We start from the raw sequence: 5,555 nt of genomic DNA, 5'->3' as shown, positions 1-5,555 counted from the left end.
AGACCAGCCTGAGCAACATGGTGAAACCCCGTCTCTACTAAAAATACAAAAATTGGCCGGGCGCGGTGGCTCACGCCTGTAATCCCAGCACTTTGGGAGGCCGAGGCGGGTGGATCACGAGGTCAAGAGATCGAGACCATCCTGGTCAACATGGTGAAACCCCGTCTCTACTAATACAAAAAATTAGCTGGGCACAGTGGCGCGTGCCTGTAATCCCAGCTACTCAGGAGGCTGAGGCAGGAGAATTGCCTGAACCCAGGAGGCGGAGGTTGCGGTGAGCCGAGATCGCGCCATTGCACTCCAGCCTGGGTATCAAGAGCGAAACTCCGTCTCAAAAAAAAAAAAAAAAAAAAAAAAAAATACAAAAATTACCCAGGCCTAGTGGCAGGTGCCTGTAATCCCAGCTACTTATGAGGCTGAGGCAGGAGAATTGCTTGAACACTGGAGGCAAAGGTTGCAATGAGCCGAGATTGTACCATTGCACTCCAGCCTGAGCGACGAGAGTGAAATTGTCTCAAAAAGAAAAAAAAAAACAGGTTTAGGACTCAGTACCCAAGACCACCTCTGACCTCCATCAATCACAAGTCCGGGCCTATGGAACTTCTGACCTACCAGCTTCAAGGTGGAGTTTCCATACCCCATCTTTGGGTTTGATTAATTCGCTAGAATGGCTTGCAGAATTCAGGGAAACTTAATATATGTTTATCAGTTTATTTATTTCGTTGTTTTTTTTCTTTTTTTTCTCCTGATCCTGTTGCATCCTTCAAGGAAAGAGGCCACCATAAAGCCAAGTTGAGGTACCATGGAGATCTTTTCTCTCTCTTCCCACTTGCACTTTCACTCAAGTGAAGCCAGGTGTAACTATACAGAGCCAAGAGAGTCACGTACTGGTTTATTATAAAGGATATCACAAAGGATGCAGGTGAAGAAATGCACAGGGAATAGTAGGGGGGAGGAGGTTCAGAGCCTCAATGCGTTCAGCTATCCAGAAGCTCTCTGAATCCAGTCCTCTTGTGCCTTTTATGGAGGCTTCATTGGATAGGTATAATCGACAACTGTGTAGAAGTGTGATTAGACACAAAGCGTATGATCCACTACTAATAGGCTGAGTGGGGAAACTCAGCAAGGCCTATCTGGTTCAGATTCTTTTTGTCCTCTCTGTGCTGCATTCTTTCCTCCAGGAAATGTGGCAGGACCCCTTCTGAAATGGAGGTCTTATGAACTACAATCATGTAAGACAGGTTAGAGAATGTCTTTATGGCCAGCTCCAAGACAGAAAGGCAGGGAGGATTTCTGACTTTGGGAAAGGAGGAGCAGATGAAAGCAGGCAGCAGGTAAGAAAGAGAGATTCTGTTTTCTGAGGCCTATGTCTGTGGTTTTAAGTGCCCCAACATTAAATACTGTAACAAGGGATATGGGAGTTATAAGCCAGGAACTATGAACAAAAGACTATATAGATAGATATTATATCTATCTATATATATCTCATAATATCACACATATCCTTCTATTTTATTCTCATTTCCACTGTTTTTGTTGGGAGGTCAACTGTTAGTCTAACTTTTGCTCTTGGGAAGGTAGTATGTCTTTTATTCTCTGATTGCTTATAAAATTTTTTCTTTGTTTTAAGCTTTTGCAGTGGGACTATGTGTCTAGGGGTGGTTTCCTTTATACTGTTTTGTTAGAGATTTGTAGAGCTTCTTGAATATATGGCTGAAGCACCTGTAGGTAACACCAACATCTAGCTATCTATGGATCTGTCTCTTATTTTATTTTGTTTTGTTTTGTTTTGTTTTGTTTTTTAGACAGAGTCCAGTTCTATTGCCCAGACTGGAGTGAAGTGGCACAATCTTGGCTCATTGCAACCTCCGCCTCCTGGGTCCAAGCAATTCTCCTGCCTCAGCCTTCCAGGTAGCGGGGATTACAGGCACAGGCCACCATGCCTGGCTAATTTTTATATTTTTGTTTGTTTGTTTGTTTGTTTGTTTGTTTTTGGAGACGGAGTTTCGCTCTTGTTACCCAGGCTGGAGTGCCATGGCGCCATCTCGGCTCACCGCAACCTCCGCCTCCTGGGTTCAGGCAATTCTCCTTCCTCAGCCTCCTGAGTAGCTGGGATTACAGGCATGCGCCACCATGCCCAGCTAATTTTTTGTATTTTTAGTAGAGACGGGGTTTCACCATGTTGACCAGGATGGTCTCGATCTCTTGACCTCGTGATCCACCCGCCTCGGCCTCCCAAAGTGCTAGGATTACAGGAGTGAGCCACTGCGCCCGGCTAATTTTTATATTTTTAATGCAGATGGGGTTTCACCATGTTGGCCAGGCTGGTCTCAATTTCTTGACCTCGTGATCTACCCACCTCGGCCTCCCGAAGTGCTGAGATTACAGGAGCGAGCCACCGCACCCAGCCACTATCTCTTATTTTAATCAACTTTTGCCCTTTTACATTTCTTCTTTTTATCTGATTTACTGCCAAACATTGTAAATAAAAATTTTAGTTATGATTTGAGGCTCAGTAGGGTGTTATCTTTCCCCAGAGAGAATTTACTTTTGTTACTGGCGGCAAGGGTTGAGTTAGATCATTTCTCTGGACTTGATTTATTTCAGATCTTTCCCCAACATTTTCACTGTCTTTGTAGCTCTCTGATGCCTTCAAACAATTAAAAAACAAAAATTGTCTAGTTTTTCCAGCTCTCTCAGCTGGGAGATTGTTCTGAAACAGATTTAAAAAATATATTATTCTAAAAGCAATAGGAAGATAGTAAAAAGTTTTAAGTAAATATTTGACATAACCTGATTTCCATTTTAAAATGACCTTAAATTAATTAGTTGTTTGGTCATGTCTTTTCTTAAAATGTCACTAAAGCTTTCTTTTGCCTACATTTCTATTGATATCATCCTAGTCTAAACTATATCTAAGTCATTAACTTGAATTATTGTTTTTATCTCACTTTCATGGTCCCCTGAAAGCCATCTAACATATCAATGTTAGATTATTTATCCAGAGATTTGGTTTATGTCTATATTTGCGAATTAAAAATAGCTATGAAGGCCGGCTGTAGTGGCTCATGCCTGTAATCCCAGCATTTTGAGAGGCAAAGGCAGGTGGATCACTTGAGGTCAGGAGTTCGAGACCAGCCTGGGCAACATGGAGAAATCCTATTTCTACTAAAAATACAAAAATTAGCTGGCTGTGGTGGTATATGCCTGTAAGTCCAGGTATTTGGGTGGCTGAGGCATGAGACTCGCTTGAATGGGTGAGGCAAACATTGCAGTGAGCTGACACTGAGCTACTGCACTCCAGCCTGGGCAACAGAGCAAGACTGTCTCCCAACAGAAAAAGTGATGGGATTTTTAAAGTAGCACTATTAGTCACACAGAAAAGCAAATCAACTTAAGGTGATTAAGTAACTTGCCGAAAGTAACACAGTTAAGTCACAGCTATGTGTTGAATCTAGGTCTCTTCAATTTTAGAACCTATATCTATTATTTTATATTACAGATATGCATTCAAATTATATTTTCTTTAAATGAAGCAGCATTTATATTCTTTTGCTGCCAACAAAACTTAGTTAAAATTTAAGTAATAATAAAAAGTTAAAACTTTTATTGTTTATGCTCATTGATGTCAAAGTTGCTTGAGCTAAAATTGAGTAAACAGTTTTCAACCCAAGTGACTGGTGCTGTCAGAATGACAGAAACCATGTTGGGAATGAGGCCATCCAGGAAGAAATCTTTCTCTGTGAATGTCTGTTTGTTTGTTTTTGCATTTTTTTTTTCAATCAGAGATTGAAGGTTTTGCAATCCCATAAATAAAAAGTTCTGGGCCGGGCATGGTGGCTCACGCCTGTAATCCCAGCACTTTGGTAGGCTGAGGCAGGCAGATCACCTGAGGTCAGGTGTTTGAGACCAGCCTGGCCAACATGGCTAAACTCTGTCTCTACTGAAAATACAAAAATTAGCCAGGAGGCTGAGGCAGGAGAATTGCTTGAGCCCTGGCAGCAGAGGTTGCAGTGAACCAAGATCACACCATTGTGCCACTGCACTCTAGCCTGGGTCATAGAACAAGACTCCGTCTCCAAAAACAAAAAAAAGTCCTGGATATGGGTAAATAAGACTATAAAGATATTTCGCAAAAACAGCATGAGGAAATGTATATTCTTTCTTTCACCCATATATTAGTTTCATGATTCTTCTATAATAGGACTGTAAAGCATGAGGAAACTACAAAAAGCTACCATGTTAGGGGTGAAAAAGAAAGCAATTCTTCCAGATGTGGTTGCTAACAGATAATAATAAAAAGTGAAGTCTTGAGCCAAGACAAGCCTCAGCATGACTCAGTATAGACCAAGATTCCAGAAAAAGCTGATTTCTTTCCAAACAAAGAAGATGAAGTAAAGCACAGCTCATCCATATGCTACTACATTCATTTCAGTTTTGTTTCCATCTATCTTTTCAGAGATGTTTGACACTAGCCTGTGTCATTATTTATACTATTCTAGAATATGAATCCTTTCTATTTATACATAAACATTTACACTGATTTCATGTTTATAATATTATAATTTTAAAAAGAGGGTATAAGGTATAATTTAGTTCTTTGTAATTCCTTATTATTTGATTAATATATATTTTTAAAAGATCAGAGACTTTTTTTCCAAACTACAGATTCTTTTTTTTGTAAAGTTTTGTGGGTACATAGTAGGTGTATATACTAAAGGGGGAAGATGAGATGCCTTGATACAGTATGTAATGCATAGTAATCACATAATGGAAAATAGGATATCCGTACCCTCAAACATTTATCTTTTGTGTTACAAACAATCCAATTATACTCTCTTAGTTATTTTAAAATAAACAATTAAGTTATTATTGACTATAGTGACCCTGTTGTGCTATCAAATATTAGGTCTTCTTCATTCTTTGTATCTATTTTTATTTTGTACCTATTAACCAGACCCACTTCCTCTCCAACACTTCACTACACTTCTCATCCTTTGGTAACTATCCTTTCTACTCTCTACTTCCATGGGTTCAATTGTTTTGATTTTTAGCTCCCACACATAAGTGCAGACAGGAAATTTGTCTTCCTGTGCCTGACTTCTTTCATTTAACATGACTTCCAATTCCATCCATGTTGTTACAAATGACAAAATATCATTCTTTTTATACCTGAGTGGTACTGCATTGTGTATATGTGCACATTTTCTTTTTCCAGTTATCTGTTGATGTACACTTAGATTGCCTCTAAATTTTTGTTCTGATAAACAGTGCAGCAGCAAACATGGGAGTGCAGATATTTCTAAAATATACTGATTTCCTTCAATATGCTGATATACCTAGCAGTGGGATTGCTAGATCATATGGTAGCTCTATTTCTGGTTTTGGGAACATTCAAACTGTTCTCTATAGTGATTGTATATGGAATCTTTACTTTAGTCTTTACTAGGTACTACAGTAATTTTCATTTCTGAGAGTATTTAGAAACATTGAGTATTTCAAGCACTTATCTCTCCAGAGACTAAGATACCTATATCCCTACAAGCATGGACATG

The 5,555-nt window shown here is 39.4% G+C and overlaps 1 non-coding gene across 1 annotated transcript; it reads right to left on the bottom strand.

Moving 5' to 3' along the window:
* Positions 1-749: 749 nt before the first annotated feature.
* Positions 750-881, bottom strand: LOC135276584 (small nucleolar RNA SNORA64/SNORA10 family). Its single transcript, XR_010344142.1, has one exon. It is a non-coding gene; the product is annotated as a small nucleolar RNA SNORA64/SNORA10 family (small nucleolar RNA).
* Between the last annotated feature and the right edge of the window lie 4,674 nt (positions 882-5,555).

The sequence above is a fragment of the Aotus nancymaae genome, unplaced genomic scaffold, assembly GCF_030222135.1.
Source record: "Aotus nancymaae isolate 86718 unplaced genomic scaffold, 86718_ANA_hifiasm-v0.15.2.pri h1tg000025l, whole genome shotgun sequence".
In the NCBI taxonomy this organism is placed as follows: domain Eukaryota; kingdom Metazoa; phylum Chordata; class Mammalia; order Primates; family Aotidae; genus Aotus; species Aotus nancymaae.
Note: the sequence above shows the minus strand (reverse complement) of the source record. Positions and strands in the feature narration are given on the sequence as shown.